General features: G+C 38.0%; 2 long non-coding RNA genes across 5 annotated transcripts in view; one reads left to right on the top strand and one right to left on the bottom strand.

The window, feature by feature from the left end:
• The window catches only part of LOC135296295 (uncharacterized), a 112,382-nt gene extending 96,338 nt beyond the window's left edge, over positions 1-16,044 (top strand). For 3 of the 4 annotated variants that reach the window (XR_010358359.1, XR_010358358.1, XR_010358361.1), the window contains exon 4: positions 152-3,278. This is a non-coding gene — a long non-coding RNA (uncharacterized LOC135296295). Of the gene's footprint in view, positions 1-151; positions 3,279-15,810 lie in introns of those variants that run through there. The other variant, XR_010358360.1, reaches the window with a different exon arrangement.
• LOC135296297 (uncharacterized) overlaps positions 1-22,275 on the bottom strand; it is a 34,925-nt gene extending 12,650 nt beyond the window's left edge. Inside the window, exon 1 of the long non-coding RNA XR_010358362.1 lies at positions 22,181-22,275. This is a non-coding gene — a long non-coding RNA (uncharacterized LOC135296297). The remainder of the gene's footprint in view (positions 1-22,180) is intronic.
• Between the last annotated feature and the right edge of the window lie 809 nt (positions 22,276-23,084).

Here is a 23,084-nt window from a genome sequence, read left to right as displayed (position 1 = left end):
CTAGTTCTTCCTGCTCTTGAATTTTAGGAGTTGGGAAATCTAAAGCCTGAAAATAATTTTTCTGGTCTGGAGCCCACATAGACTGAAATTGAAATGGTCATCTATTGGCAAAATATTGTGGTAAATCTTTATGCTTTCTTTTATTATTCAGATGGCTCGGCTGGCTGGAATGAAAGTGAAGATGACAGACAGGATATTGGTCTCTGGAAAGAGAAGACCTTATTGTAAGATTGGATGTTGCATGATCTCCACCACTGTGAAGAAGGTTAGAGCTGGTTATGGCAAATAAATTAGCTCCCTTCCACCATCTGGTTTGGTTTCTTTGCTAGAGAGAAGGTTAGAGTTAGACCACAGGAGTCTAAAGAACAATGAGAAGTTTTTTCCCTGTGTTTTGGATTACTCTAAGAGTTTTTGAGGAACACAAAGGCCCTTTCATACAGTATTTCACATCCACTTTTCCAGAAGAAGGAGGTCCTCTTAACTAAAGTCAAGCTGACAGCTAGCATTAGCATTTGGGATCTAACAATTTAAAATTTTGGCTGAATGGCATTTCAGAGTTCAAATGAAAGTAGATGCTTCTGATGAGCAGTATTTTAATAGGTTTACTACTCACAATGGATCCTTGGGATAGAATGAATTTGAAAGTAGGAGTTAGGGCTTGGATTTTTAAATCTAAAAAATGAAAGAGTTCCTTTTTTTGCTGTGTGCTAGGTGGGTCTGACTGATGGCAAGAAGGCAGGTGCCACATTCAGTATTCACTGTTTCAAAAAAGATTGATTCCCTTAACTAGAAAGGAAAGGTTAAAGTTAACGAATGGTGTCAGAATTTGCTAATCCAGAGGGACAAAACTGTAGGTCTGTAGAGTTAGGCAAAAATTTTGTGTCAGCTCTAGGCAGTATGAGATGAATTTTTTCATTGCTGGGGTAGCTCCCCTGTACTTAATTACACTAAGATTTAGAACAAAGCAATATAAAATATAAAATACACTCTTTGTTGAATGATAATGGGCCTGAGAGTGGGAAGAGGTAAGGTATTTCTTAAGTGCCATACCTTATGTACATATTTTCTGAGGAGATGGAACCCTGGGCTATAATTAAGGTTAGAGTTAGGGCTACTGGTTGTATCTCAAAAGCAGAGATCCTGACTTAATACTCAGTGCTGCATGTCCCATGGTGAAGAACTTCACTGCTGCTGTCATTTGGGGCTGATTATTTATGCTTCCTTTCACTGCTCAGGTAGTTCTGGTAGCTATAATGAAGGCAAGAGCTGGTTAAAGATTCAAAACTCACAGGCTGAAGAAATTATCTCCTTGAACTCTGTGAGCTACAGAGATTTTGTTGTGTATTCCACAGAGCTGCTATACTAAACACATCTTGTTTCAGCAAGAGTCGCCATACCAAGTTTGCCCACTATATTAAATCTCATATTTAAGGCTGAATGCATGGATATAATTCTAGAATTAGTTAAAAGTTTAAATAACAAGGCAGATGTAAGAAATTGCTCTCAAAATAAGGAATTAAAGTCAACTGACTTCTTTTTAGCTTTGAGATGTCTCTGAGCAAAGGAAAGTTTTTGGAGAAAAATGTTTCTCAAGTTATTGCCAAACACGGTTGAGTACTGCTGTTTTCTTGGGTTTCTTGCAAGTTATTAAGTCTTGTTCAGGTAGGAGCTTCTTAGCTAGATATACATCAAGCCTTTGTTTTAATTTTGATTTTAGAGCAAGCAGGTAATTATGGTTTCAGGGTTTGTACCAGCTTTCAGCCTCTGCTTAATACTAAGGAAAAAGAACAAATCATTCTGAGGATTGAGAGTATGCTGTAACCTGCAGGTCTAGAGGAATGCACTCAAGTTTATGGTATTGTAATGTTTAATAGATTTTATTCAAAACTGATAAACTTCTCATGTTTATTTGCTTAATTTATATGACACATGAAAATACATTAGTAAGAAATTAAGGTTTTATGTATGTTGATTTTTATAAACAACTTCCAAACCACATTGCCGTTACGAGTAAGTTTTTCTTTACAATTAAGGTTTTACCATATTTAACCTGAGAATATCTGAAAACGAACATGAAGGAATAATCAAATATTTTCAAAATCTACTAATCCTGTCTATGCCTTCATCACCAACCTTCCACACAGAGCACACCCAACAAACCACAGAGGAAAGAAGAAAAAAGAAACATCTCAGTTAATCTGAATTTATGATCTATAGATATGTCAGTCTTTCAGAAGAGAAAGAATTGATGTCACATGCAGTGATGATGTCACAGAAAATATGTTTGCCTTCTGTAACTGGGGAGATTTACATCTAGCTTCACTCCTGAGTGATCTTCAGTAAAGATAAGTTTAGGAACTGATCTTCATGTTGTTTTGGAGAAGTTAGTTCCAAAAAACCTGTTTTACTGAGGTCTCAAAATGATAATATTTGTTTTATTTGGGTTGCTTTTGAACAAAATTGTAAGGGTAGCTGGAAGACAGGACACAACCTGCTGAGATGCAACCAAGACAATGTTCTACAGAAAAGCATTTGCACAGATATATATTAAACACACAAACAAACACAATATCAGACCTCTTTTGTTATCTCCTGATCTTATTAATGAGAATTGAACCATGGGCACACTAGGGCAAAGGAACCATCTGTTGTAATTGAGGCTCTGGTTTCAGAAAGAAAGTAAACAAGGAAAGAAAAACCTGTAGGGCTCATACCAGACTTGATCACATTTCTACAGGCTTCAGATGACTGATTTCATCATTCTCTAAAAGCTGTTTTATTGGTGAAATTGCACCACAGGCAATAAGGAAGATCTATGCTGCATTTGCAAGTGAAATGAATGGGCACAAAGCATGCTACACTTTTATCTTTGCAATTCATCATATTAAAACTAATCATGGCAGGTGTAATTATGTGAGCACCAAAAATAAATTAGTAAGCAAATAAATAAATAGCTCTCAAATTTTCATAACCGTTCTGCTTTTCTTAAGCATAATAAATCTATGGGTTGGAGGGGAGGTTGCAATCTTCAGTACAGCAGAAGATATTTTGGAAGAAAATGCTCGTTAGGAAACCTGCTAAGATTCTCTCTTACTACAGAGAGAAAGGATAAGAATGGATGAAAGAAGAGATGAGGGGGGAAGGAAGGAAGGAAGGAAGGAAGGAAGGAAGGAAGGAAGGAAGGAAGGAAGGAAGGAAGGAAGGAAGGAAGGAAGGAAGGAAGGAAGGAAGGAAGGAAGGAAGGAAGGAAGGAAGGAAGGAAGGAAGGAAGGAAGGAAGGAAGGAAGGAAGGAAGGAAGGAAGGAAGGAAGGAAGGAAGGAAGGAAGGAAGGAAGGAAGGAAGGAAGGAAGGAAGGAAGGAAGGAAGGAAGGAAGGAAGGAAGGAAGGAAGGAAGGAAGGAAGGAAGGAAGGACATGACTTTACTGTCAGCAGTTTCTCAGTGTGTAATCATTTTTGACAGAAAAATCCATACCTCTGTATGGAGTATATTCCAAAATCAATTTTTTTTTTACAATTTGAGTCAATTCTATTCCAGCTGCAGACATTATGACAATAGCAAGTTATTTCCCAGACTGAGGATGACTACTCCATGCTACATTAGTGAACAGAATAAAGTCTTCCAAACATCTCACTTAAATCCATATCTCCTTGGTACTGGCTTTTGCACTTTGTTCACACTGAGTGCAAATTTAAACAGCATATCTTCATGTAATCATTGAAAGTCCTGAAACAGCAACTCCTATGATAGGTGGGCTCTATTCCTTCAGAGAAAGGGAAACAACATCTTGAAAGTGGAAACAAAAATGTAAACATTTTTGTTGTTTCAAAAGGACGAATACTGCAACACCTACTTCAAATGAAAAAAGTTATACCTTTTAAAATTAATTTTCTTTCCCTATAATTATGGTTAGAAGCTACTGATTTGGGGGGGAAAAAAAACCCAAATCAAAAAACCAGTAATCCTTCACAAGGGAAACTGTATTTCAGGCAATAGAGAGTTTTTTTTCTTTTAAACTGACTGTTTCTCTCTATGAAGAACTTCATTACAGTGGATACAAAGAAATGTAGAAGAGTCTCTGCCACCAAGGAGTTTATAAACAGGAATATTTCACTGCTGCTTTTCTCATTAATAGTATTGTACAAGGAGCAAGGTCCTATTTTTTTCCCCTATCTGTTGCTTTGCCGGCATACACTGAATTTTCACAATAAGAGAGAAGACTGAAGCATGCTGCAAAGTGGCAGTGAATAGAGCCATGTTTCATATTGTGTATCTTGATCATAGTATTTCCAAGGTAAAAACCTTCAGGAGATTCAAGGAGCTATTCTGGCAGAGGTGGCACTGAGCAAGTATGGTCCATGGACTGCCAGATAAACACAATATTGTTGTGTCAGATCTTCATCAAGACTTCTTCCACATACATATAAGAAAGTAATTTTAAACACTGCTCCAATTGCAGTCAAAGTCACAAGAGAAGATGTTTCCTCTGACTTCTTTTAGAACTTGGGTTTAGACTGAAATGCCTAAAATAGATAATATATTGTGATCCAAGGTTAGCTGAATGCAAAAATCAGCATTTTGCTGTTTTCTTTTCCTTATGAAATTTCCTGCACCAGAGCAAGATGTCTTTGAGAGAAATTATGAAATTTGAAGGATACCTTTCTGAAATATATGATGCCCCTGAAAATACGGTACTACTACATTTTGGAGGTAATATTAAAAGTAATACTGTTTAGTGTCAACAAGAAGAAATTCTATCTAAAAGATAACAGCACATCACAGTACAGAAAGGGCTTAAGGATTTTTTAGTATTGGTAGTCATCTGGACTCATAGTTTCCCTGGCATGTAAAGACATAAACCTTTGAAATAAAGATAAAATTTCTAGGATGATAGACATTATAGACCCTAATGGCTGATCATAACTACAAAATATGCCTGCATCCCAAAAACACAAAACTCCATATGTTACCAGAAAATCCTTAGCTTCTGCAAACTTCAAGAAATATATTAAGACAACTATTTAAAATACTAAATATCTTCAGGCTGAGCTCTTCAAAGTTCAAGAATCTGTTCGATTTTTCATGCTTAGCAGTTAACACCTACCACTGCAACCAGTAAGTAAAAAGCTTGAAAAACATATTTTTCAATCAAATATGTGTCTGGTATGCCAACATTACATTTCCTGATGCTGCCTACAAATCTGTTTGGTTCTCTTGGAATATATATTTCTACAGTTCTTTCACAAGAAAAATATGAGACTCAAATTTGACCTTTTTTTAAGTCTTAAAGAAAATCAAGAATATTGCTCACCCTGTCAGAACTAAATTAATTACTGCAAAACTTGAAGCTGGATAGTAGTTTTCAAATGATGAATATTTACTGGTTGTCAATATATTTAGATGTTTTATGAAAGCAATAAGTTTCCCATAGAGATATAAATAATTACAGTGTTTTCAGTTCAGACTTGTATAAGTTACTTGATCTGAATGCTAAATTTATAAACCTAGTGATGATTCTTTGCTTTTGGATTTAACTTTTCATTTCCTATTGCTCATCATGGTAGTGAGTATTGCTCACTGGGAACTAAGTTGTGCCTGAATATCTGCAGATGAAGGAATGTAGGAGAGAGATGAATGTCTTACTTATGGTAACCACCCAGGTTGAGCATTAATCCACAGTATGCAAATTGCAGAGTTAAATATCATCTGTACTAATCATTATATCTGAGGCTGACTGAACTGAAATTAATCTGTGGTATGTTGTGACATATTAGTGCTCAGTGTCAGCTTATTTCAGAAGAGAACTCTCATGACAAGCTTCTGTCTCACATAAATAACCAGAGTCTTGTCTATGTAACTCACTTTTCTTAATTTTTCTCATTCTTTAGTAAGTTAATATCTCTGGCAATATTACCTTACTAAATAAATACTGACTAACTTAGGACAAGTAAAGGCTGTATTTTTATGAACTTTCACAATATCTTGTTGTTATGTTCACAGGATATTTTCTAGATCATCAACTGATTTGATGACTGCATTATTTAACTGATCTTATTGTTAAGGATCATTTTTAGAGATGGCCATATTGGAATATGCATACATGAGACTCACTGCTGTACAAATAACACAAACAATATTTGTTTTGAAGCTTGTAAAAGTAGAAACTGTTAGTGTTTGTTAAACATTCACTTTTAAAGGCCCTGGACCAAAATTTCAAAATACAATCTATCTGCTCATAATTAACCTTCTTTAGCACTTGCTACGCAGTTAAATAACCTCTGGGTATACACTAGTTTTTCAGGTAATTTCATGATTCCAAATTACACACAAAGAAATTTTTGAGCACTACAAATTTTTATACAAAAAAAACCAAAACATATGTGATTGTGTTCTACTTTTGAGTATTTTAAATAAGTTTGACCAAATGTCACCATTTGTTTTAGCCAGTTACTGGCTAATAATACTAAAAATGAATAATTATTAATAATTAATGAGTGATGCTAATAATTAATATTAGGCAGCCTCCAGTTTTCATCAGATATGCTAGAAGAATGCAAGAATGGGCACACCCCAGTGATTTAATTATGTAAACAGTAGCACAATAACAGACACAGGAAAAAATTAATCTAATATCTTTTATGTCTCTCTTTTTTCCTTCCTACTGAATTTTTATACACTACAAGAATCCCCTGTCTCTGTTCATAGATCCCTCTTTACCTGCAGAGGCCCAAAAACTGTTGACACTCAAAAGGCACTAAATGTGTGCCCCTGCCATGCCCAATATTGCCCTTGGATCTCCCTGGGAAGGGAGAAGGCTCTTTGGTAGGGCTCCTGGTGGTTCCTTGAGGAGACAGGCAAACCTTAGGTGACTGCAGCCAACCCTTAAGTCCTGCAGTCTGATGCCCTTACACTCTCCTGCAGCTGCAGCTGCTTTACTTTTCCCCCTTTTAGTCCAGGAAGGCTCTCAAAAGGCAACTGGTTGAGAAGCGCCAAAGTTCCAGATCACTGCTTTATCTTGTTGGGGATGAGGTTTCCTGTGGAGCTGGCTGCTTTTGTTTAAAGGCTCTCTCTCCAAACTGACATACAGGAGGACATAGCTCCTAGACACTATCCTTTGCTCTTTTTATCCTTGTCCTCTCAATTTTATGTTACCAAGGTTGATTACCACAGTAAAACATGTAAAATATGAAACATTACTATATAGCAGTGTTGAATCAAAATCCTAAAGGTAAGATATAAGCAACCTCTCCAGAAATAAAATGCTTGAGCACACAGAAACTTGTGTAAAATCAGCTCAAGATAAACCCAATCACAGCTGTGCTTGCATTTCTCTACTGTATAAACTCAGGCTGATCAAATGAATTAATCAGGACACCACAGGCTCCTTTCCTACGTGGCACTAAGTGGTGAATGAGCATGACCTGGCAGGGACAAGGGCCACTAAGAAACCTCCTCAGAAAGAAGATTCCTGAAAAACATGGACCAACATTTTAAGCTCCTCAGAAGATCTCCACTGGAGTCTTTTCAGGCTCTTTCTTCTATGAATGGCGTCAGTGGGTGCTGCACTGGCATTTGGCCAGTGCCTGTGCCTTATGGCTTGGATTGCAGAGCACGTGAGCATAGTTAGTGCCACTTAAGGGAACAATAACTAATCAGTTTAGGGAAGAGATGATAATGCTTTCTGTAATTGAATACATGCTTTACTCTCTTACCTAATCACATCCTCCTTTTTTCTCAAGAACACAGGAACACTTCACTGGAAACTGAATGGGATGAAAATATAAAGTGGAACAAGAGCTGGATTTAAAGCTCATGTATAATCACGCTGTATGAATGAGATGAAGGCTCAGTTCAGTCTCCTCCCCTCTTCCCTGCTCAGTGGGTGCTGACACAAGAGTAGAATTTATTGCACAGTAACTATACCACAATTGCTATTTGCAGTAGTTCCCCTTCAAGTTATAACATTAAGAAATAATATTTCAGGGCCAGATGTGTTATTTAATCACTCCTCTCCACTCCTTCTCCATTTTTGAGAACATTGTTAGAAAAACAGGATGGTGAATAACAAATTAACATAAGGTCTTGATCTGGATGTTGAGGGACAAGTTGTTTTATTACCTGTCCTTCTCTTCTGTAATTTTCTCATAGTTTCATGATTCAGAAGGCCTGAGTTCAGGAAACTGTGATTTAAGAGCATTCATGCTTCCAGGTAACATTCTGAACTTGCTTTATGAAACCCATCTCAGAGGTTAATCTGTAGCAACTCCTTCAATATATAAAAGAGGAGGAAGCTGTGTACTGAGTTTGACTTTGGTGGTCACCTATGGGACTGTCCATCCTAGAGTCTGCATGCATGAACAAAGCTGTTTGAAGATCAGAAAACTGAAAATCAGGTATGCCACTGTTTGCTAGCCTATTTTAAATTCAGTTTACTTCTTTTCAAGGGTTGGAAGGATAGGATGGGCATGTAAACAATGTCCATCAACCTGAAAATGCAATAAAGAAACAACAACCAGCAAAAAAAAACACCTGCTTTTTGCACTGATTAAAAGAAACCAAATAAATATCCCCCAGCCTAGAAAAATTAAAATTAAAAAAAAACAACTAAACAAACAAAAACCTTAGCTTATATGAAATCTTATTTTCTTTCATCCCCAGAGAAGGAGAAATTATTTCTCCAGTTCTCTGCAGAACAATTATCTATGAATTAAGGGAGCATTTATCAAGCGAGTCTAAAGCATTAATTGCTATTTCTGGAGCTCCTAAACCTTCTCTTTGTGAACAGTGCTTCAGTGCAAAATACTATTTCTATAGAATTCATAATCAATTGGATCTTTGTAATTTTAGTTCAGGCCATAAAGAATCAAAAAGGTCTTGGTCTTTTTGACACTCCAGGAAGAAACAGAGACAGAGAAACATTTCAAGTTTAGAAAAGGCAAAGAAATCAACAACAGGATATCACTTCTTCAATGGTATGCAGAGCAGAAACCATCCTGTGAACTGCCCTGTAAAGTGGTGTGAAGATATAAACACCAACAAGCATCAGTAAGAATGGGAAGTTTCCTTCTAATCTTCTTGTCAAGTTGTATTTTCAATTAGCTGCAGATGATCTGACACAATATCAGGTTCTGTGAGTTAAGGGCTTAAACAAGCCAAAGTGGGCAGTGGCATCAGAACTACTCTTAAGGCACAGTCTCCAGACAGCAGGTAAATTTCTGAAGGTCAGTGTGACATTTTTATCAGCACAATCAGGCAAGTGATGCCAAAAATGCTGCATCAAGACAAAGAGGAGCATATGAAGAGACTTGGAGACTGAAACACTGAAATAAATATTTTGTCACTAATAATATTGCATTTAAATAAACAAATATGAGAAAAAGGTCTGTGTTTGGCCCAGTGCAGTGAACCAGTTCAGGAAATCCTGCTCTGACTAAGATCCAAAATGTAGGAACTAAATCAATTTGAGGCATGGCAGAGAGACCCTTCCACTCCCACAGCAGTGTAGTCCTCTGACCCTTCAGGTCTTTTTATTTTGCACCAGCCTCTGATTTCCAGAATGAGAACAGGAGGGGCAAGGGTTTTCCTTGTTTGCAACCATACAAATTTGCTGAATTCAGCTTGTCTTTGGAAAGTTGAATATAATCACAGATCCTGATATTTTTTTTCGCAGAATTAAATTACAAAATGAGCTTAAAAGAGTTCAGTTAACAGTGCACTTTAGACTTATTGCACTGGCTGCTGTTGTGTTAAAAGACAGAGCTTCCATCTCTTTCTCTTATTCTGATATGTTCCATCATCCTACAACCTGGTCACTCTGCTGAATGGTGAAATACCTCTAAGAAGAGTATTAAGATCAGAAACTCCAGTATAAATTGAGAAGGCGTGACTGCAGCATCACCAAAACTGTGTTAACCCACAGTACCTTATTGTCAGGAATACCATTTCAGTCTTGGAAACATGATCCATAATTCAGTCCCAATGTTTTTCCTCAGCCCTTGCTTTCTGAAATGGATAATAAGAAATCCACTGCTATGATTTTGAGCCCTGCCTAAAGATGAAGATCATATTTCATCCCTGTTCTTGAATGACTTTTGCAGTGGAATAAAACAAATATCTACTTCTGTTGAACAATGCATGCAAAGCAATAAATCCTCTTCTGGTTATAAAAGGAGCAAGGATGAGTCCTCCACACATGCAGGAGGAAGACAGGAGAAGAAGCTGAATGAACAGATTTTATATGAGAAGAGGAAAATAATGTGCAATGATGTTCTGGGAGAGAACCCAGAGGTTATGCTGGGCACTGCCTGAAGCTTTCTTGTGCAAGCAGCCCAAGTGACAACAGGGAAGCCATGCTGCAGAAGGAGTGGGAGCAAGAGGTATCTTCACCATCACCGCTCAAAACAAGCAAATGAAAATTTTCAGGTTTTAAAATTTCACAGGAAAGTAACCAGGGGTATGTATAAAGATATTCACCATCTTTGCATAATTATTTAGCCTAATTTTCACCTTCTTTGGTATGCCATGTAGGAAATTAATTGTAGGAAAAAATGGGAAGAGCATACTAATTCAGTAGTATTTTCATGTGAAATTTGTAATCTCAAGTAGATTCAACGTAAAAAAATTGATAGCAAAATAGAAACCAATTACAATTTTCTGTTCATGTCCAAATATTTCTCAAGGAGAAAGGAAATTAGGTTATGTCTGGACAAGAGTTCCCTTCTCGTGTCTTATGTAAAGACTGTCCTGCTTTATGAGAAAAAAATACGAGTTTTCTCTTTGGTCTGAGAGCAGAACATTAAAAGAAACTTACATCCCTCTACAGCATGGCCATGAAACTGATTGATACTTGATCTAAAGAAGAATGTTTAAAGCAAAAAATGCCTTTATACCTTATGAGCCCAGATATCTGAAGGGACAGAACTGAGGAGAGAGGTAGTGAAATACATGAAATATAGCAACAGAGGCATGTCAGGACACAGAGACATGTGTTGTCTGATTTGGCCTACAGAAGTATAATATAAAATACATAAATGAAATTAGGAATTTCAGTGTTGTGATTACAAGAAGCACTGGCTATGTTGAGACTAGACAAGGCTGCCAGATGACCCAAAACTGCATATGCTTGTTGCCCAGAAACGTGTTTTCAAATCAAGTGGTACGTTACCAAAGCCAAAATCTGGAAAGCCACAAAAGTCTCTGACCTCTGCATGCTTAGGGTCCTCCCTGTGCAGCAGCCATGTGCTGGCAGGCATCGTGTATGAAAGCAGACCAATAGAGGTGTTAACAGCTAACCATCTCTTTCCTTTTCTCTTCCCTATGGACTGTGAACAAACACACAATAGCCAAATTGTCCAAAGCTTAAAGTTTTAGCCTAGACTAAACATTTGACCTTTACTCAGCCAAGGGTGGTTGGTATAACCTATTTTTCTGTGGCTGCTACATTAAGTGTAAACTCACAGATCTTTCACAGGGACCCATAGAGGGAACACCCTCACTAAAAAAATAGCCTCTCCAGCACTAATAGCAGCTTTGCTTCACCATGCCTGGACTTTGTTTAATCACGCCTGATTAAACAAAGCCTGTAAAAATGGAGAGGTACTGTTCAGGAGCACCAGAGCAGGCCTCGGATTTATTGCAAGTTATTGTAGACAACATACCAAATAAATAACTCCCTAAACAAACCATATTTCATATTTAGGGATTCAGGTTTCCTACAAAAAAATCTTGGTTTGCACTACTGAGTACTGTACTGCTTAATTTCCTCACTCTTCAGGGTCACCCATTTCCTCCTGAATGCTAACCCAGTTCTCTTTTGAAGTGACAACATTTTTTTAAGTTTGTGAAATAAGTAACTGGTATGAGCTCATCTGATATTCTGTGTGAAAACCTGACTCTTCAATTATTCTGCTAACTTCCAGCTTCTCTTTCTTAAGAAAGCCTGATAATTTTTCTTACATCAATAGAACAAGCATTTTACTGAGGCTGAAGCAAATTAGATTTAACTCATTTTATTTTCCTAGAAAATTAATTTTCTCTAATGTTTTAACTACTGACCAAAGACAAGTCTAAAGGGACCTCACTTCCTTAGATCAAAAAGGTTTCTTTTGGTCAATAGAGACCTGTTGTATCAAGGCAAAAGCTGGCCTTCTATTTATTTAAGAATCTGTTCTCCAGTACATACCTTGAAGATTAGTCTTCCTTAAAACAAATTTAAAGACAATTTACACATTCTTGACCCCTCATCCCCCCATCACAATTACAAAAAGAATCCCCACAATTATTCCATCATCTTGCAATGTTAAGTCCATATTTTACCTTTTATATATTGCAATTACTGTCATTATCTTGAATTCTAGAGCCCCACTCTTGAGCTCCTAGGTTGACTTGGCTGCCAGACACATTCCTACCAAGCTGCCCTCTTCCTTCTCCTCCTCAGCAGTTTAGGGGGAGAAAATAAGACTAAAAACTTGTGGCTAAAGATAGTTTAATGAAGAAAAGCTAAGGCACATGGAAGCATAGCCAAAAAAAAAATTATTCTCTATTTCCCACCAGTGGTGATGTCCAATCACCTCCTCAGAAGCAGAGCTTCAGTTTTCATAGCAGTTGGTTTGGAAGAGAAACATCTGAATAATGAATTTTAATTACAAATGTCCCCCTTCTTCTCCTTTCTTTTAGCTTTTATTGCTCGAGAAAAGACCATGCATGCTATGGGATATGGCTTTACACAGTTTGGGTCTTCTGTCCCATTTCTCTTCTAAAGCTCTGGCCCACTCCCAGCCTCCTGGCCTTTGTGGGAAAGGCTGATGCTCTACTAGCACTGCTCAGCAATGGCCAATGGTGTGTTATCAAGGTGTGTTATCAACAGCCTTCTAGCTGCAAACATAAAGTACAGCACTCAGAGAACTGCTTTAGGGAAAGTTAACCCTGTCCCAGAGAGATCCAATGTAATATAATGTGAAATGTTGCTCTCACACAACCTAAACAGCAGTTACCAACTCAGACTGACTTTAAAGTACGTCTGTGGATAAAAGTTGTAAGGTGTGCAATGGTGGAGCAAAGAAAGTCCAGAAGTGGCCTAGTTTCATGCCTATCACTGTAGCCAAGACCAGAAGTTTGCAGGAGAGATGTAAGAACTGGGAGAAATGTTAAGTAGTCTTTTCCCTTGTATGAGGGAGTCCATGGCCTCCCTGAGGCAAACCAGTATGTCTGGAGACAAATCAATAGGCCTATCGTTTTTCACTTTTATTTGAGGGTCCTAATGTCCAGTGGCGCAAAACATTAACGATTAGTTTCACTATGCATTGCTTGCAATATGCATCCTTTACCTGAAAAACCTCAGTGGGTACTCCCTAAGTTTTGGATCCAGGTCAGCATTCCAGACCCACTACCTCCATATGTTTTATGATTTTATGGTCTGCTGTCATATCCTTAGTCATTCTCTTCTAAGCCAAGGACTCCAACTATGCTGAGATTTTCCTCTGTATAACTGGTTCTAAACCTGTGGAACTTTGTTGCCTTTTCAGTGCCTTTCTTAGTTTGTCTACATCATTTTAACATCTCCAGTATAATTAGATTCATTTTTTCTCTACACATTCTCTTAAAGTATCTGTGGGATAATTTATAGGAAACTTACTCTGTACATTTCACACTGTTGACTTCAATAAAATTTATGTTAAAGGGACATGCCAAATTGCACAATTTTAGGATACTTAAGATGTGGAACTGACTCCTTTGAGATTATGTATTTACAGTATAAATATTTATCAGAAAACATGTTTTTTTAAGAGGAAGTATTAAGATTCTTCTGATAATTTTAAATATCATATTTTCTCTTGAGTATTTGAGTACTCATAACAACTTCCTTTTGAAGTTACTAGCTTTTAAAGAAATTCTACATGGTCTGCTAATTTCTGAATACTGTGCAAGTCACAGTATTGTGTCTGACTTAGATTCATATCTCATATGGATGGCAATGCTTCTGCTCAATTCATGGACATACTTGGAAGAATCCCATGCGTTATGATCCCAGAGGCAGGAGAGGTCAAGGAAGGATTTTTGAGGATCACCTTCTCCAAGTTCAAGAGTGGCACATCCTGATGAACAGGAAATCAATCAAAGGTAGCAGGAAGCCTGCAGATATGAGTGAGGAGCTCCTTACAATAGAGGTGGAAGAGGGGAGAGATGACTCTGGAAGAATACACACATTCTCTGCATGCATAAGTAGGAAAGCCAAAGTCCACCTAGACTAAAATCCAGAGAGAGGGGCTTCTGCAAGTACATTAACAGCAAAAGGAAAACTAGGGGAAATGTGGACTGATTATGAAGAAGAATAGGAGACTGAGGTCCTCCACACCCCAAATACAGAAGATAACACCAGCCTTCAGGGATCCCAGGTCCTTGAGAACAGTGGAAAAGTTCACAACAACTAAGGTGGAGGAGGATCAGGTGAGTGAACATTTCAATAAACTGCACACGAACTGATGGGACCTGATGAGATAGACATGCAAATGCTGAGAAATCTGTCTGAGGAAACAGTGCCACTCTCAGTTATCTTCAAGAGATCATAGTAATTTGGAGAAATTCCTAAGGAGTGGAAGAAATTGATCACTCCAACTTTCAAGATGGGCAGGAAGGAGAATCCAGGGAACTAGAGGGTAGTAAATCCCACCCCAATCACTGGAAAGGTGACAATGCAAATAATCCTACAAATATTTCCAAATATTTTTAAGGCAAGAAAATAATTTAGAATATTCAACATGGATTTATGAAGGGGGAAATTGCATATGAACAAATTTATATTATTGTACAGTGACATGATAAGTTTAATAGATAAGAGCAATAAATAGGTGCTGTTTACCCTGATTTTAGGGAGACTTTTGTCACTGTCCCCATAACATCCCCACTGACAAAATTATGAAATACAGACTAGACACATGGACAGTAAGACAGACTGAAAATGGTCTGAATTGTAGCTTTTCTTAAACAGCAGTCTGTCCATCCAAAGCCAGTCACTAGTGGTAAGGAGTCAATACTACTAGAGCCAATACTGTTCAACAGCTTCATGAATGACCTGGATGATGAGAATGAGCCCACCCTTTACAACCATGATATAAATAAGAAGTAGCTGATATATAAGAGGGTTGTGCTGCCATTCAGAGGGACCCCACAGTCTGGAAAAATTAGTTGATAGGAACTTCATTTTTGATCCCTTGTTGATGCAATTCAACAAGTGAAGTGCAAAATCCTGCATCCAGGGAGTAAGAAACTCATGCAGCATATATGCTGGAGCCAGCTGTATGGAAAGTAGATTGACAAAAATATCCCAGGAGACCTGATGGCCAAGAAGTTGACCATAAGCCAGAAAGATGTATTTTTTATCATAGAAGAATTTACAGCATCCTGGACTGCATGATGGAAAACATTGTCAAGGAGGTGATTCTTAGCCTCTATTTATCACTGATGAAGCACATCTGGAGTTCTGCATCCCATTCTGAGTTAGCTCTCCAATGCAAGAGAGACATGGACATACTACAATGAGTCCATCAGATGTCATGGAGATGATTCAGGTACAAGAACATATGACACATGAGGACAGGCTGAGAGAGCTCGTGCTGTTTAGCCTGGACAAGAAAAGGCTCAACAAATCTTATCAACACTCATAAGAAATAGTAAAGAAGTGGGAGCCAGGCACTTCTCAGAAGTATGGGCAAGGGACAATACAGGAAGCAGAAAATACTATTTTAACATAAGAAAAGACCTTGTTGTGTGTTTCTGTTTGGTTGGTTTTGCTTTGTTTTGTTTTACTGTGCAGGTTATCAAACACCTGGGACATGTTGCTTGGAGAGACTGTGGAGCCTCCATGAAGATATTCAGACCTCACCTGAACATGGTCTTGAATCACCTGCACTAGCTCACTACGTATTGAAGAGGAGAACTGAACTAGATAATCTTCAGAGATATTTTCCTACCTTATCCATTCTGTGTCTCTGTCAATTCTTCCAATTATATCTGATCTAATAAATTAAAAAGAAGATCGTATATAAAATATTTCCATAAATATCTATATCTTTGATTTACTTGTGACTTCAATAATCACAGGTCAGTCAAGTTTATACTGTAATTCTTTCCATGGGGTTCTTCCACATAAAAATTGCTGTTTTCTCCAAATATTAAGGACAGACTACTTTGTCACCTAGAGATTTCTTCAGTGTCACTGTATCCTTATATCACATATTTTTACCCCAGATAACTATAGGAAACTCTTAATTTAAGCAACTCTTTGGGTTACTAGAATGATTTGGGCTACTACCACAGAGGTAATATGGCCTTAACTGAACACTTAGTGAGATGCATATTCATTTCCTTGGTTTCTGAAGTGCTATCATTATGAAACATCCTTAAATTATTTATAGATCTGTTTTAAGAGATTAGACCATTTGGTGTGATGCTAATTGCTGCCAAAGAAAGGTCCCTCAAGTTACCAACTTCTGTCCATTATACTTTTTTCAAACCTAATACTTCAAAACCTAAGGTGTGTATGTAAACACAGATAAATATTTCACACCCATTAGTTTAATGGAGAAATTGATAGATGGTTTCACTCAGTCTTCATCTCTCCCTTTTGCTTGACTCAAATTCATCCAAATTAATGTAAAACTTATTGGCCTTTTGGTTCTATCCATTATCTCCTTCCAAACACAAGGATATATAGAATAATTACACAAATACAAAGCATATGAAGAAAAATTCTATTTTGGTAAATATCAGCTGCTGTTCTGTCCATCTGATCACTATCAGCTGTCTGCTAGTGCAGAGACCTTTTTAGTTGTTGTCATATAAGGCAAGGATGTTTACAACAGCAGCAAGGCTCATTGTAGTTATTAACAGATCAAAACTGAAAAGTGTCAAGAGCTGTAATAATTTTGTACCTGTTGGGACCATGGGTCACCAATCTTGTAATGACTGCTCTGTTTCAACTTGAAGAACCACAGCACTATCAGGGCAAGGCAGGAAGCTGAAAGATGTGAAGATGTGCTACAGAAAAACTCTGGGTGAGATCCAGTTTGGAATGAGGGCATCTGAAATTAGTTTTCTATGTCTGCACTAGCTGTCTAAGCACCTATTAGTCTGAATGGATTGCCAGTCAGTGCAGTTAATGGGCCTGAAAAGTGCTCAGCATTCACTGAAGAAGTTGTTTGTCGGATGGCCATTTGAATCTCACCCTCTAGGACAGACTAGGACCAAACAACAAGCTGGTTTGGGTTTACACTGAGAACTGAGTACTCCAGGCTGCATGAAGCATACTAGCTCCCAAAAGTCCTTTACGGGAGAACACTTGAAAAACATAACTTTGTGTAAAAGAATAATTATTTTTCCATGGTCTAACATATCAAAGTGAACATGTGAATACAGTTAGTTAGGCAATAAGTGCCACCCACAATAGACAAGCTGAAAGTTCAGCCTCATGAGGAAAGGAGCAATGACCTAGGCCACCCACAGCCCTACACCATTGCAAAGAATCCCAAGGGAAGTTATACCCCTTCCTGGGAATGATAAAGACCACACTTCAGCATGATTTTCTAGGTCCGGTGCCCTGTGATAATGCCTCACCTTACGGGAAGTTAAAAACTCCCAGAAAATGTGAATAAATTAACAACTATGTGACCATTTCAAACAACTGCAAAGAGAAAGTGTAATTTCACTAAAAACAATATTGGTGTGACTAATATTCATGGCACAACACTGAAGAAATAGTGGTTGCAAACCTCCTGTTGGTGACTCCCGCATTGTGCCCCTCAATCTTCCCTGCTTGACTCAGCAGTGATGGATTTAGGAGAGGAACAGCTTGAGATTTCACACACTTAGCTGTAGAAACAGGCAAAACAGCTGTGGTTGCACTCCCAGAAGACCTCCATGTCTTTGTATACTTCCTTTGCACTGCAACATCTTTGCAATGGAATTTGGCCTCATTTGTGGCTCCCTGACCTCCAGCTCTGCAGTCTCTGCCTCTCTTCTCCAGCACAGCTATGTGAGATCATAAACCTGGAACTGAAATCTTCACGTAACAGTACAGATGCCACATGCTAGGACAGCTGCCATGCAGTCTGCCAGAAATTCATTGGACTCCTTCTACTTTGATATCTGAGTCTATTGGCTGCTGTTGTGCCAATTCACTCCCTGCCAACCAAAAACCATGCAGTGCAGGGCAAAAAACCAACCTTCTCATGCAATTTCCACTACATCTGGGCCAAGACTGTAAACTATAGAATAAAGAACTCTAGTATAAAGTTTCAAGTGTCCCAAGACCTGTGCTGTGGTAATCCCTGCTTCAGTATCTCCAGTGAATAAGAAATAATGAAGCACATTGACTCCAAATACTCTCTGAATTGTTTAATATGCATGTAAAGAGATGTCTTCTGTGACAGGTTCAGGTTGGGTTTCTGCCTAGGTAGCAAGGCAACTTTTTTTTCTGGACTTCTGATACAGATCTTGAGTATAATATTATTTCAGATGTCTTTGGCAGTTCCTTTTGCTTATTTGCAAGTTATATAATAAATTAATTTTTCATGTTTTTACTGATAGAGCTTGGCTTTTCACAGTTTTCACTTTGGGCAAAAGTCAGCTGGAAATAAGTTTAGCTGGCATATTTTTCACCAAGAAATAGAATTGCATCAAATAAGGAGATCTTGTAGATTCTGTTGCATTTTGTTGTGGAGAGAAGAGGGGAAAATGTTCAGACACTGTCAAAATATTTTGGCACTTTCTTATAAAGTGATTTTAAAAATTTGTTTTATTTTGCATGGAATACTGTAACATAATGTTTAAAATTGTCAAAAATCAGACCACTTTTGTCAAAATAAAATATTTTCATAACTCTAAATGACATTGGGTGGGGTTTTTTTGGGTTTTTTTGACATTATGAATTTGGTAATGTGTTTTAGGCTCTCTTTTCAGCATGAAATATACCACATAGAACATTCACATTCAGTTCAACAGTGCTGAGCATGCCCCTCTCCAAAGGACAACAGGGTCAAGGAAGCAATAAACAGAGACAACTGTAAGATGCAGGTGACTCTAGTATTTGAACATGACCATGAGTTATAGTTGCGAGGAGTTGCACCTGATTTCGGACAAGCATTTTTAGAAAGAAAGAACAATATGTAAAGATGAAGCCAGAACAACAAAGGGTGAAAAGATTAACAGAGAAGCTGATGCAGGTGAACAGCAGTACAAAATTGGTATAATTATTTGTATAGAAAGATTTAGTCTGACATTGTGAGACATTTGTGTAAACCTCATGCCACTGTTACTCATGCCAGATGAGTTTTGTAGCTTCCAGAACAGAATAATTAAATTAGACAGGACTCTAGAAAAACTGAAGTAAAACAAAAATGTATAGTGCTACAGGGGATGCTATGTCAAAAACCCTGCTTATATCAATTTGGAATACATGCCAAAGAAACAATTATCTTTGTATTTATCCATATTGTTTTTTCCATATGTCTCCAACTGAAGCATGTGGTGCAAAGTATATATGCAGCAGTAGGATGTGATAATTACCCTGAGAAGATAGAATAGATATCTAAAAACACTAATAAATTTTATACAGAATAGAAACAAGAATTCTGCATCAGCAGTCAGCAGCCACAATCCTTAAGGAATGACTGTGAAAATACTACTGGTGTCATGATTATTTATAGACTTATAGATATATACACATGCCTATATGACAGATGTTTCTAAAGGCTTTTTAAATTATGGTTTTCTGTCTTACTGCCATGAGCAGTCTTGTCTGCCAGCATTTCCCCCATGAACAGCAATAAGGAAATCCTACAGCCATTACCAAGGCCCATAGGCTGTTATCAGAAAACAAATGGCCATATTCTAAGCAATTATTCAAGATTATGTTCCATTCATAAACTACACCTCATTTTATTAATAAAAATTCCTTTGAGAGCTCAAAATTCATTGAAACATAAAACATACATTTATATAGTAAGCCAAATAAATTATTTGAGCCAGGATTAATCCCAACTAGCTTCAACTAGAAAACCAGTCACTCTGACCCCTCTTTATATTAAAAGAATAAAATGCACTGCAATAGAAAATACAGGCAGGTCCAACAAAGATCTATGTCAGCACCTGGAAGTGCTGCATTACAAACCTGAAGTGACTGCACCTAAGATATGGTGTGAGTCCCATCCTCATGGGTGCCATTTCTGGAGTCTTTCGTGACCATTATGTTCGTGAGCATAATTTCTCGAAACTCTTTTAACATAAGCATACATGTAGCTAGCTGGGTTCAGAAGGAGGCTCCTCTGAAAGTGGCCAGACTGAGCTACTGGGCTCCATAAACCCTGACTGCCTCCTTTGATCTGTCATTTACTGCCTCAGCTCATGGTGATAGGACCTCACTTCTATTCACAGATGCAGATTTGATAAAGCTTCTAATGACAGTGTAAACATTTGCCTTTGTTTTCCCTCCAGAACAAGTTACATACAAGCTGAGTAACAGAAACAAGACCTTTAACCTGTGAAAAACGCAGGATATGTAGGGCAGCTTTGTTCTCTGGCCCATGGATGCATTCACTCTGCCTCTGCTGCGCTGCAGGTATCCAGTTGGCTTGGGCTGCTTCCCAGATAGCCTCACAGTCTGAAAAGGAAGACTCACTAGCAAAGGACTTCTTTCACTTCTAGTCCCCCAGGCACAAAATGTTAAATAACTTTCTCCTTCAGTAACAAAACCAGAGACAACTTCAAAAGGTTCAGATCCCAACATGCGCAACATGCGTTAATATTAATGGGTAGTAAATAAAAGGAACTTTCAACTAGGTAACAAATGCCTAATATTATTTAATCAAGTGATGCCTTTTCTGAATTATCACAGTTATGTGGATTTTTTTCAAGCAGAGAATTGTAAAACCAGGGAGAAACTGAAGTGTGAAATCCCCAAACCCCCTAATTGCTTTTTAAAGAAAAAGAATTGTTGAAGAGCTTGAGAACACAGAAATATATTGCACCCATTGAACTGAAACCATGTTCACTGATTCAGTGGTCCACAGTAGATTTCACCTTGCAAATATCCTAGAGAGGAATCAATAGTTTGTTTGTTCACTAAGATCTTTTATGTTAAAAAAATACTTTTTATTCTCTTCTGAAGATCTTTAAAACAAGGTGCACACACCTCCTACAGCATATGTTTTCACCATACTGAGTAGACAACCACCACAGCAGCGCTTATATTTGTTTAGAATTTCAACAAGATGGAAAATTCCTCTGTGTTGTGCCTGAAAATTTTCCTTCTTGCAACAGGGCTCTAAGATTTGTGGCAATACTGTCTCTTCTGCAATGCCTCAAAAAAAAACCCAATTAATGACAAAAGATACACAGCTCAACTTTTGAGGTGCTGCTATTTATGGTGTTTTAAGATTTGGGAAACTTTAACAACTCTATTAAAAAAAAAACAAAAGCTAAAAGACAAAGTAAAAGACTTTCTCTACAATGAGAAGTTTGATGACTGAGAAGTTTTGAACTGGGTGTCAATTACTCATCTAATAGAATTATACATTATGACATGTCCTGGGTGGTTTGTATCTATGCACCTTATTATTGCAAGGAAGGAAACTTTCAGGTACTAGCCATGTAAAACATTTCACATTTGAATGTAAAGTTATCACATGTAGAGGCAGCTGAAATGGCATGAAACTGAGGTTTTCACAGCTAAAATCCACTCCATGAAGGACTACTTAGTGTTCCACACATGTGCAAAACTGATTAGGCATTGCATAATATCAATTAAAGATGGGACACATCTGTTGTGATACCTACTGTATCTACACCTGTACTAGTTAGCTGATGCTTTCTTTACAAATAAGTTCTTCCAAAAAATTATTGATTATATCTCACCCAAAATACAGCAGATTAAATGGGTTTTAAAGCACATTTCTTTCTCCTGAATATAAACAGATCTTATAGCAACAAGCTCAGATAAACGTGTTGTACCAGTTTTGCATTAATTGACATTTTGTGAGGAAGGAAGAAGCCACCTATAGAAATTATTTTTCTGAGAGTTTCTTCTGCGCCTAACACCAAACAGTGACTCATTTTGAATACTGATACTTTGTTAAACCACTAGAAAGCTGAAAAGACCTTTGTGAACACGCATGTAAAAATGAACCAACCTTGGGAATTTTTTCTTTCCCTTCCAGCTTGGGAACAAGTAACACGGCTGGCCCTGCCCCTGTCTCCGCCAGGCTGGGCTGGGTGGGCTCTGCTGCAGGGCCAGGCTTCTTCCCAGGGAGCCCGCCAGGGAGACGGAGGCCATCGGCCGCTGAGTGCTGGCCTGGCTGCTGAGATCCTGGCCCTCCCCAGTGCAGCTGCTGAGACAACCAGGAGGCAGCCCTGCAGCCCATGCAGAAAACAGCCCTGTGGCTGGAATTGAGCACAACAGGGGCCAAAGGCCAGCCACGAGGCTAGAGTGGCTGCCACCATTCTGGCCAGGCCTCTGAGATCCTGACACAGCCCCCTAGTGCACCCTGAAAATCCATCACCTAAGTACTCCAGCCCCTGCCCGGAAGGCATCATGCGACCATCTGCAGGTCCCAGGTGAGGTAGTAACTCTTTCTGTGCACTGATAAAATTTGCAGACCTTCAATCCTCCCTCGGATGAGAGAAAAGGACAGAGTGAAGACACATAGAAAACAGCATGAGCTTTGAAGGTCAGTAAGATGTTAAATCCCAGCTGGATGTGTTGAGGAGATGCCTTTAGTTTTAGGCTGAAATCCTCTTACACAGCTATGAAGAAGAATATAATTGATACATCAAAGTCTTTTTTCCCTATAACTCATTGAAAGTATGGGGGGATGAAGTGTTCAAATTGTAGATATGAACAAAAGCATCTATGTTGAAGCAAGCAGATGTTGAAGTAGCTGTGATCCCATGAAAAATTTAAAGAGAAAAGAGTGATAAAGACCCTTTGCTTCCACAGAAAGAAGGAGACCTCTATTCCAAAAAACAGAAATTATCTCAGAGGTAGATAAAGAAAACCTTTGCTCTTGAAAAGGTCTTCCTTAAAAAAATACCCCA

Source organism: Passer domesticus, chromosome 3 (genome assembly GCF_036417665.1).
Source record: "Passer domesticus isolate bPasDom1 chromosome 3, bPasDom1.hap1, whole genome shotgun sequence".
Lineage (NCBI taxonomy): Eukaryota > Metazoa > Chordata > Aves > Passeriformes > Passeridae > Passer > Passer domesticus.
Note: the sequence above shows the minus strand (reverse complement) of the source record. Positions and strands in the feature narration are given on the sequence as shown.